This window comes from Anabrus simplex, chromosome 1 (assembly GCF_040414725.1).
Source record: "Anabrus simplex isolate iqAnaSimp1 chromosome 1, ASM4041472v1, whole genome shotgun sequence".
In the NCBI taxonomy this organism is placed as follows: domain Eukaryota; kingdom Metazoa; phylum Arthropoda; class Insecta; order Orthoptera; family Tettigoniidae; genus Anabrus; species Anabrus simplex.
The window spans coordinates 1,214,474,757-1,214,486,786 of record NC_090265.1 but is presented as its reverse complement, the minus strand read 5'-3'; positions in this window follow the sequence as shown (position 1 = coordinate 1,214,486,786).

The following is a 12,030-nucleotide window of genomic DNA, read 5'->3' as shown; positions in this document are numbered from 1 at the left end:
AAATTTACAATTTTCTGCTGGTATCATGCTCTGCATTTAGTGACCGACAGACCGACAACGAACCTACAGGTTACCATGGCAACGTCTCTGACTGCATGCCAGTAGGGAAGTAACGTATTGCCATTTTCCTCATCATGCTTTTAAATTCGTGGTTGTTCCTTGGGTAGATGGCAAGAGAGGCATCAATCGGCTCATCTGCGGGATATTGGCGGAATATCGTTGGAGGTTATAACCGCCCTCGAATAGATTAAGTAATAACACCATTAGTCATCTTCATATTTGTTTACCTAAGAATCACTGAACCTAAATTTCTCCTCTGTTAGCGCTTTATTATATCCATAACTCACGGCATTTATTTATTTGTCGTTATCCGGCTGTCCTCAGTTATAATCCATTTTCTACTAGTTTCAACATTCTTAACTGTATTATTTTCTTCCTTAATTACGCCGTATGTACGTGAATGCTAGAAACTACTGGATGCATTTCCACCAAGATTCGTATTTAGAATACACCTGTCCTTGATAGGTTTCAGGGCAAATATTGTTTCTAAATCCCTGAACTAACTGGGGGTTTATACGAAACCGAAACAGTGATTTTGCACTTCCAAAAAATATACACAACAAAAGTTTATGGAAGTCTACCTACCTTGGTAGAAATTAATGTCTAAACCTTTTTTTCTCATGTGCATCATTTCGATACGAGGATCAATAAGGGAGATATCATTAAAGGACCGTTTTTCTGTACAAGTCCCATCGGACTTAACTCACGAGCGGGTGCGTGTAAAGCGTATTCCTTACAACTTGAAAACTACTGAAGACATTCGAAACAAAATTTATATTTAGCATCCACCTGTCCAAAGGTAGGTTTTAAACGTAAATAACATTTCATGTTCCGGAATGGACTGGCGGTTTATAAGGAACCGAAATGGTGATTTTACTCTTCCACAATATATACAGAACAAGACCAACCTGACTGGAAATCGACCAAACCTGATGGAATTCCACCTCTAAACCTTTTTTCTCATGTGCATTTTTTCGTCAGGAGGATTAATAAGGGAGATATCATGAATGGTCACTTTTGCAGGTTAAGTCCAGCGGACATAGCCCAAAAGGTGTTTTACATGGAGCAGATTCCTTATCTATATAAATCAAATCGTAACGACTGTGTACCTCTACACTGACTATTTTGGCGAAATTTTCGTACAGCTTTCCGTTTAAGGGGTAATAATAACAATCTCCATAATTTTTGATTTCCTGAAAGTCCTAATTTTTACCCGCCTCGCCCAAAATCCACATTGTGGCATAATCTGCCAGAAGAATAAGAAGATAATTGAAATTTGACAAAATTATACGTTTTAGCCTGTAACGAATGAAAAATCCTATATCATTAAATTTTTCATTTTTTATCCCCGAAGAATATCGAAATATGCAGGCAATTTTAATGATGGTGCAGACCTTCGGAAATTCCTATCACGTAACGGATTGCACAATCTCCGTTCAATTTGGAATGATCTACAACCTTGGTCTTATGACTTTATGCCGTATCTGTATCCCTTTTACGTTTGATTTTTCTCTATTAATCGATGTTAAGTCAATTTGGAATTTTCACATGCATTATTCATACTTTCAATTACTTATATGAAATACAGAATCATCAAACTCTTCACGAAAATTGGCCCACTCAGTAGCCATATGTGAGCCAAATGCTACGTATGTAGCTGTCACATTATTATCCGAAAAGTAATGTAATGTGAGATGATCTTACAAAACCTTTACCCTGTTCCACGTTTCTAAATCTGTCCCAAGAATAGATGACATATCATTGGACCAGCCATTTAGGTCACTAAATCCGGCGTGTCTTATGGTATAATCCTTTGTCGATATGACGTACGTTTAGTAGCAGTTAATCTGTAAATGAAGGTCTTCAATATTGTAAACACGCATATACTTTCGTATGTCGATCTATATATATTCACTGATGTCGATTTAGCGATCGAGAAAGGGTCGGTCTGCTATTGTAATCAGTACTCCCCACACCGACTTTGACTGGCAGTAGGAAAGGGTTCCTTCTCCAACTCCTGTGTAACTGTCATTAGTAAGGAAGGCCTACAATTGTAATGAATAGTTCCCTTCTCGATTTGACTTGCAGAAGGTAAGTGAGCATGCAGTTTTGTTTAAAACTCCCCTACCCGATTGTGTTTGGCAGTAGGCAAGGGTGCCCGCCATTATAAAGAAATGTACTCATCTAAAATGTGACTGGCATTAGGCATAGTGGCCTGCTATTTTGATGGAAACTCACCAACTTGGTGTGACTGGCAGTACGCTGGCTGGCAGTAGGAAAAGGGGCCTGTCATTATAATGATAACTGCACAACTCAATTTCGAGTGATAGTAGGGTAATTGCCTGCTATTATAATAAAAACTGTAATCTGTCTGGAGGTAGGAAAAGGGGGCTGCCATTTTAACGAAAACTCCCCAAATCGATTCTGTCCGCATAGTAGGCAATGGGGCCTGCAATTATAATGTAAACTTCCCAACCTGATTGTGAATGCCAGTAGGCAAGTGAGCCTGCCGTTATGTCACAAATCCGTAACAAACACTTTACATTGGAAACGTACGGGGACCTCCCCATGCTCTTTCTCGGATAACGCTAAGAGACATGCAATTTTAAAACTATCTTATTTACTGCATGTACACTATTTACTTCGATATTCGAATACAATGTAGAATACCGTAGCGAAGCACGGGTACATTCGCTAGTGATTAATATCCCCGGCCAGGAGACTGTCGTCCTTAACGTTCCTTTCCTCACATTCAACACTTTACACTTCCGCCATTTACAAAATACACGCAGATTCCTAGCATATGGTGCAAGTAAGGGCAAAAGATCTTTCTAGTAATAATAATAATAATCGATATGTTGGTAATGTGGGCATATCGTCGAATCCCGCGAATACCATTAACTAAATACTGGAACAACCCTCTCCTCTCGATTAGATAATGGTACATATATCATAGACTGAACACCAGACCAACGCCTTGTTCTCGACGATCTAGAGGTTATGGTTAGTGTAATGGATATAGTCATTAACGAATCTTACCTGAAGTAACTTGGACATACCTCAAGTTGACAGAAAATAATGGAGAGGATTTTGGAGAAGGTAAAGTAGAAGAAAGAGGAATGCAAGGACAAGCACCAACCAGGTGGACAGATCTCATAAAGACGGAAGTGGGGAAGTCCATCCACGAGGCTTCCCAGCTGATTCAAGATCGCTGAACGAGACGGGATATCTCCAACTACATATGACAATCATTTATTCACACAGTTCCAGGGGCATCAAGAGCAGAGAGCCAGAGTGAGTGGCCCCGACTCTAAAGCACTGGCCTTCAGATCCCAAGATGGCGGGTTAAATGCCGGCTTAGTCTGGTAGTATGTCACGCTGCTGAAATAAGCCGGATTCGGGACGTTACATTTACTAATACGTTAAAACATTCTCGTGGGACAAATTTTAGGCATCTCAGGTTTTTCAAAAGCCGTAGTAATAGCTAGTGAGACGTAATAACAAAGGCATATTATTACTATTGTTGGTGTAACCCGTCTATGGAAAGACTCCACAATTGCACCAAAATCAGACTTTCCCGAACATTTATCCTATTGCCACATATGGAGCTGAAAAGGACCGTTAAGAAGTCTGACATCCGCCGCCTTGAATCCATGAGTAAGTAGTGGGATAGACGGCTGTCTTTCTCATGAATGAATATTACGATGGCATACGATACTGTTGACCAGTGTGAGCCAGCGGTTCCTCAGGTACTGTCGCCACTTACTCAGAAAACCAGAGGTTTTAGGGCAACTTCTTGTAGCCGGGAAATTTTATGGTCGTCGACGAAGAGGACACGGACCAAATCGAAAGGACCAATTGAAGAGTGCGATCGGTCAGAACTTGAATGAATTAATGAATTAATGAACCCATCCACCTCGCCCGAGCGACGGAACCTTTGAAACGAATCATGCGATGCCTTACTGCATGAGACCACGATGCAATTTCGGAGAGATTGATTGAGCGAGAGAGAGAGATTATTAAATGAACAGAGTCAAATATACATCAATCTATCTATCTATCGAGAGAGGTATGCCATTCTTGAACGCTAATAAAAATTATTAGTGATGAAGGTTTCTTGACACAATGTACTACACTACAAAAGTGAATCAACAATTGTGACATATTTCTGCCTGTATGTCATTTCTGGCTTCCATCCACTATCGTATATTAAATTTAAATAAAATTTGTTCAAGTGTTTCAAATTTTATTGAAGAATATTTCTGATTTTTTTACGAAATGCTGTAAGGTACATTTGTTTGCTGGATATATATTACGACGTTAGATTGATACTTCCTTGTATTGTTAACAGCGTGGTTAATAGGCGTGCCAGAAGCATGCCACGTTCAAAATTCTGTATATTTTTATTAAATTGTATGAAAATTCTGAGGAACAAATTAGCTTTACAGCTAATCTGAAAATCACATTAACTTCCCGTCACTCAAATTCACTTTAGTCCAAAAAATAGTACAAAATTTTTAATAGCTTGGGATGAGAAAATTTTTATTTATTTATTTATTTATTTATTTATTTATCTTTCATCATAAGTAGCCTCAAATCATAGGTACGTGGCCTTATGTCATAAGAGTGAACACTGAGATGGTGAAGAAACCTCAGAATCTCTCCCTCAGTAAATGCGAACGATATAAACTACATGATCGGAAGAATTATCGTGAATGACTGGTGTGAATTCCGGCTTAACAGTGGATTAAGGCTTCACTTTGATCAGAAGGGTCTACATTTTCAGTAACAAATCAAGTTAAGTAAGATATCTGTTCAAATATTGAATATACAGGTGCTCCGATAAGGCAAGGGAAGTCAAGACAAAGGTATTTATTCAGGCAAAAACAAAAAAAAAAAAAAAAAAAAAAAAAGGCTGCATGTATGTTGGTCGCATAAATAATATCGTGGTGTTGGAGAGAATCGTTCCATGCGCGTCCTCACACAGCCAGAATAGGTGTTATTGTGAAAGGAGCATACAGTGCCGAACAGTTGAACATTAGACTTTCCCGAAGTTTCCAGGGATAGCACATGTCATTGCTGCGGTCACAACCATATTTTGTAGGTAGATTTACCTTCAACAATTACAGGAGTAGTTCTGCGCAGTGTGATCAGTAATTTACTGAAAAAATTTTCAGCACAGATTTTATAAAATTAATTTGTGTCTTCCTCTGTCCTTCCTGGAAGTAACTCCCGACTTTCACGGCAATCTGTATTTATTATTATTATTATTATTATTATTATTATTATTATTATTATTATTATTATTATTATTGTTAGTACCATTATTAGTTCTCTTGTAACGTGATACTTTTCACAGTCGCACCACACGCATACGGGAAGCACGTTTCCTAAAACGCTGATGAACGCCGTAGATATGCCGCCTGATATTCTTAATTTGGTGTGTGCTTGACAGATGATTAATGAATGAAATGCTGGATTAAAGTAGGCACTGAAGTGTAATTACGGTGAGAAGGAGGGTAAGTTAAAATCAGTTAACGAGAAGAAACCAGTGCAACTAATTATCATGGTAGAGAGTTGATCTCGTTCAGTTTTATTTACCACATGTTCATGCGGTCACGAACCACTGAGAACGTTAGAAAACATGTCACTTGGGCAAATAATCCTGGACTCTTCATCTCTACAAATAGAATAATAATTTTGTATGTATACTTCAAATTTTAGCCTAATACTTAGTAATTATCTTGAGTCGAAAATTGGTTAAGTTCATTTCCTTCTTTTTATAATCTGCTTTACGTCGCGCCGACACAGATAGGTGTTATGTTGACGATGGGATAGGAAATGCCTAGCAGTGGGAAGAAAGCGGCCGTGGCCTTAATACAACTACAGCCACAGCATCTGCCTCTCTGCCGGCAATCACGACGCACGATGACTGTTTCTTGGCTTGACCCCAGCTGGGGCCTATAATGAACACAATCAGCACACTAATTTCATATAACTCACAGTCAACGTTACATCTCCTCAGTCTGGGCTACTCAACACGTACCTCTAAACGACAACAGTGCTAACCAGCACTCCTCTCCAACACTACTAACACAGCGACGACAATTTGGAAAGTCCATCACGGCGATATCCCCTCAGCACAGACACTGGTTGAATACCAACCACACACTCCAGCTTAACAACTCTCACGGCAGCCAGCACCTGCTGTCCAACTGCACTGCACTCACTCACTGTTCGTGGCTAGCCTCCTTTCTATCCCCTTCTGATGGAGTACTAGAATATTCGGGGCTCGGCCGGAATGGGAACATTCTCGCTTCGTGTCCCAGAAGGCCCACAGTAAAACCAGACGAAAGCACAATACAAGAAGAGTCCGCGGCATGTTCTCGAATCGGCTGGAAGCTACTTGGCGTGGCTTTCTCATCCCTTACAGGAAAAACCCCAACCATGGGGTATGTCGTTATAGGAAAACTGCAAAATCTAGTGGTTTTGCCATAATGAGGCGTACAGAGGATGATGAAGAGTGAAGTAGTTTGCCATTGATTTCCTCCCTGATTTTTTTTTTTTTTTTACGGGGGGCCCCCGTTGCCCGCTCCCCCGCCGTGACCATAGACTCAATCTACATCGCCTACGACATGCTATTAATTTCTAAGAAGAAAGAGATAGCAGGGAAGAGTGGGAAAGTGATACAAGGAGTATCTGCCGGTTTCCGAGTTAGACTCGCTACCACGGCAAGAGTTTGTATTGGTAAGGTAGTGTTGAGGTGTGGTATTGAAGGGTCAGGAAAAAACCACATAGGCAGAAATAGAAAGAGCTTACATGTAAAACCTGACATTTTGTGATAGCACATGCAAGGATGTGGACTGGGAAAGGTCTAGTGGTAGTGTTAGTTGAGAAGAGGTATCATGCACCAGCTAGCCATGAACCATATTCTCGCCGTTCCATCTGCCAGGGGATCAGTCCGTCTGGGCACTGCCGTGACTAGCGCGGGCCTTGCCGGCTGCGGAGCCATGCGTCGAGTACCACTAGGGCCTGCCGCACCGCACCACCTCCTTGGTGTCCCTCGTACACAGTCTCCGATTCCGGAGAATGAGGCCAAGCCCGCCGAGGTGGGGGCCTCCTGGAAGGGGGTGGGTCATGACGCCGGGCCTCCTTCCTCTCTGCCCGCGCCATGGCCCGGTAGACTGGGCAACTGCGATGGGAGGCCGGGTGGCCCCCCGCGCAGTTGACGCAAACCGCCGCCTCCTTAAGTGTCGCGCAGGCCGTGTAGTGGTGATCACCCCCACAACGATTGCACTTCACTTAGAGCCCACAGCTCTCCTGCCTGTGGCCCCACCTCAGACAGCGGAAACCCTGCAAGAGCTGCTGAGGGGGACGTTTCCATCTCACCTGGCTGCCGCTACCCGCTGAGGTCATCTCCTGATTTGTTACTCGGCAGACTGCTGTCCTGGGAGCAGTCCTGGGTTGCGGCTGGGCGGCCCTCTCCTGATGGGCCGGCGTCGCCTTCTGCTTCCTGGTCCGGCGTCGTCTTCTTCTTCTTTCCAGGGGTTGCTTCTCGGCAGGGGAAGAGGCCTCGTCCTGGTGGCCCTCCTCCCGGCCTGGTGACCCCGGGGTAGCTGGTGGCTCCGCTGCGTCGCCGTCATCTTCCATCTCCTGGTTGGCGGCGGCGGCGTCGGTCGGTGCTAACACTCGACTGCGTTCCCTGTCCTGAGGGGCGCATATCGAGGTCTGTAGCTCGACAGACATGCAGGCAGGCTGGGCCTGGGCAGCAGTCTCAGAACGCCAGGGGGCGTCCTTCTCCACTGCTGTGCTGCTGTCCACCATCACGGGCGCGTTCCTGGCTTGCGCCCGGGTAACAGGCCCTTCCTGGTGGGGCGACCACTTCGCCTTGGTAAGTGGTCGACGATCCTGGTTGGCGGCCTTGTTGGTCTGCGTGTACTTCGTAGAGTACAGCCTTCCAACTGGGGTCGCGCCGTCGCGGCGCTCGGGAGCGCCGCCGTCGTACTCGGTCCTCGGCTCCGTCTGCGAGGCTGCCTCCCGGTAGCCTGAGACGTCCAGATGCTCTCTGAGTCCTGGTAGCCGGGCAACCTGGAACTCCTGGGACGCGCGCTCCTCGTAGACCTTGAAGCTAGCTGCGTCATTAGGGCGAATGATGATCACCCAGGCAGGGACCATATGGCCTATGATCCGCAGGATTGGCTCCCCGATGGACTCCGCGATCGCGTTGAGGTGGTCGAATACTCTCAGCGTCCCCTGGTGGTTGTCCTCCCCCCCACCGGTTGAACACCACCAGCCCCGGGCGTTCATAGTGGGGGGCTTCCATCGTGTAGAGCGCGTCTTGTAGTTTCTCGAAGGCTGCCTCGTAGTCGTGGTCGACCGGTCTCACTGGTAGGGTCGGCTTCTCCATCCTGGTCCTCCTGAAAATAAAGCTCCTGAAAGAGAAATAGCGAGCACTGAAAAGTGCTCAGCTCTGACAAATGCTCTTTCGAAGATGTACTAACAAGTACAGCTGCCTGACTAGTACTGGGAAAGTACAGAGCGCCTGGCGAGGAGAGAGAGAGCGAGCGAGAGGAACACGTCTTTCCGCTACGGCTGTCGAACTCGTCCTCATTCCTCCCTGAGCCTAAGTGGCTGTATTAAGCACGATCGGCCCAATGAGTAGCACCCTTTACAATTCAAACATGAGTTACAACATTCATTTAAAAGTTCTGCAGTTTGTTTTACGCTGTGCCAACGTAGATAAGATATGCCGACGATGGAAGAGAAAATGGCTAATATTTTAAGGAAGCGACCGCAGCCTTAATCAAGGTCCGGTCCCACCATTTGTCTGGTGTGAAAGTGGGAAACCATCTTCAGGGCTGCCGATAGTGGGAATCCTATTCACCATCTCCAGAATGCATGCTGCCAGCTACATGACCCAAGCCCACTCGCTCGAAGTCAACGAAAGTGAAATCCTAATCCGCCTGAGACGTGGGATCTCATACCAGCCATTGATCGGAATTTTTCTGATCGAATCGTTCTTAATGAAATATTATATGACCAATAGGGATCAGTTATTACATTCAAGATATGGTGTGTAAGCTTCTTTCAGTCCAGTCCTATTAGTGAACACTGAGCTAGCAAAATAACATTTGATATATCTCTGTCTTTTTCCTCCCTCTGTGTCCGGCTCCATGGCTAAATGGTAAGCGTGCTGTCCTTTGGTCACATGGGTCCCGGGTTCAATTCCCAGCAGGGTCCAAATTTTAACCATCATTGGTTAATTTCGCTGGCACGCGGGCTGGGTGTATGTGTTGTCTTCATCATCATTTCATCCTCATCACGACGCGCAGGTCGCATACGGGAGTCGAATCAAACGACACTCCCGGCACCAAAAGCCATACGCCATTTCATTTTCCTCCCTCTGTATCTGTCTTTCTTTCTTTCCCTTTGTCTCGCTATCTGTATTTCTTAATGCGAATCTTCGTTGCATCCTCCTACAGTTACGTAGGACCCTCTACATTGTTAATCGGGGCAATGGAAGCTGTCTGCCGCCACACTTGTTCCGAGATGCTTGAATCTTGCAAATCTATCCACTGCTTTCTAATTATTCAGTTATCACTCACTAAAGTATAAGTGAGTCTGTGACCTCTTGTGTCATAGCGTACGAAGAGATCTGTACATGACTGCAGTTCACAGTGTGTCCATAAGTCCATGTAGTCCATAAAGTGAAACGCGTGTTAGGTCTAAAAACGGCTCTTATTAGACTATTTGAATCTTCATCACCAGACTCGAAAACTTTGTATTCATTCCTGTTTATTTAACAACCATATACAGTATTCTTCCGAAACGGTCAGCGGCTAAAATTGGTCTTATTTGAAGAACCTGTTATCATTCGACGACCAGCTGACTAGAATCATAGATATTGTATTTACACTCTTGTACGTAGAACGTTCGTCTTGCGATCGTCTGTACAGTAACTCTCAGTTACAGTTATTCATCTGCTTTCCTTGTATTTGAATACGATCTAAGAACATAAACAACAGTACATTACGTGGTTTGTTTCATAATTTTTGTTCAGAATGTTAAGGAACATGGGTCAATATAAAGCATTCTATCACCTATGGAAGCTGTGAGAATCTGATTGAAGTACTGTATTTAGGTTATAAACCAGTAAGTGCAGTTAATTACTTGTTCAGAATTTTTGCTCATTTTATTAATTTACGAACAAAACTTTGATGACCGTTCCAAGCTTTTGAAAGTATGATTTAAGATCGCTTCATATTTTCTAAGGAACTTTAGTGATGTGCTAAAGGAATAATGCAGATACATATACCATGAAAAAGGCTATTCTACACTATTTGAGTTTATTAGGAGATGTACCAGCATAACGTCCTCCAGGTGGGGGCGGTAGAATAACACCCGCGGCACCCCTTGCCTGTCGTAAGAGGCGACTGAAAGGGGCTGCAAGGGCTCTTATCTTGGCAGCGTGGGTTGTTGACCACGGGGCTCTTAGCTTAATTATAGCATGGCTTCCACTTACTTGTGTCAGGCTCCTCACTTTCATCTATCATATCGGGCCTCTCTTGGTCAACTCTTTTTCTTTTCCGACCTCGACGGTATTCGGTAACGTGGCCTAGGGAGTCTCTTATTTTCACGCCCTCCGTGGCCCTTGTCTTTCTTTGGCATATACCTTCATTTTTCGGAGTGACTGATCCCTTCCATTTTTTCTCTCTAATCAGTGTTATTTAGAGGATGGTTGCCCAGTTGTATTTCCTCTTAAAACAATAATCACCACCACCTGTACCAACAGATTATAAAATTTGTTTATAGTACTTCAGGAATAAAATATATTTTTGCGGTGTATGGGCATAAACCTCTAAGGGAAGAATTAGTTTGAAGTTTGTGATCGTCAAAAAGTCAAGCAAAAGGAATTCCTCTCCCAGAATTGTGTAGGGATGAGAGGATCCTCATATTCAACGCCAACAGCTAATTAGAAAACAATATATACTGCTAAATTACGTTCATTAGTAGGACTGACATACGTAAATGGCCTCGATTCCAAACGGTATTAAAAATAGAGTACGACAATCTCATTATATATAACGATAAACTGTCTCAAAGGAGCCATTCTTATTGGAATTCATCTAGGAAAATGCTACCGAGGGACAGCTGTCAAGGGAATCTCTTGTGCAGTATAATTTATGCCCAGAATGCTGAGGTTTCTCCTCTGTAGATATAAGGTACATTTGTTAGAAAATTAGATCATCTCTCCTGAAAATTATTCTTTTAACTACGCTTTTGGCAGATTCTCATGGGGTCACGCATGTGAACTGTGTCACATATGCGGATTTAACTCATTTTCAAAGCCGCATGCTCTTCTTGACTACAACCACGGATGCGGGGGTGAATTCACTGGCGAATGTTTCCCTGGTTCCTCTGCTGTGTATATCTATATAGCCTATATAATAGGCTAACTCCGACTGGCTGTTATCAACGCCCAGCCAAAACTAAGCAGCATAAGGAAATGAAATTTTGGATATACATTTATACCACAGTTTAGGTGCTCATTAAGGGAGAATTTTTGGATATTCCGTAGCTAAGTGGTTGAAAAGTGTGTGAACTGTTTAAATGAGTATATCCATATCTCAAAAACTTATGTTTACAGACGTAAAAAATTGTATTTGGAATCTAATTTAAAAATAAAGAAACACGTATTTTTTGTTTTCGGAAAATTCCCTTAAGCGGGTGAAAATGGTGAAAAGGGGGTTCAATACCTTTTATGAGGATACTTATATCTCAAAAACTGAAGATGTTACAGGCGTGAAAATTGGTATGTGGAATCTTAAGTAGAAATAAACAGGATTTTTTTTGTAAAATCCACTTACGGTGACTTAAAAAGAAGTGAAATAGGGGTTGAAGTATTTTTATTTTGATACTTATTTGGATAAAATCGTAAGCACCGTCTGTCCTCATTTTTACCTCTCTCCT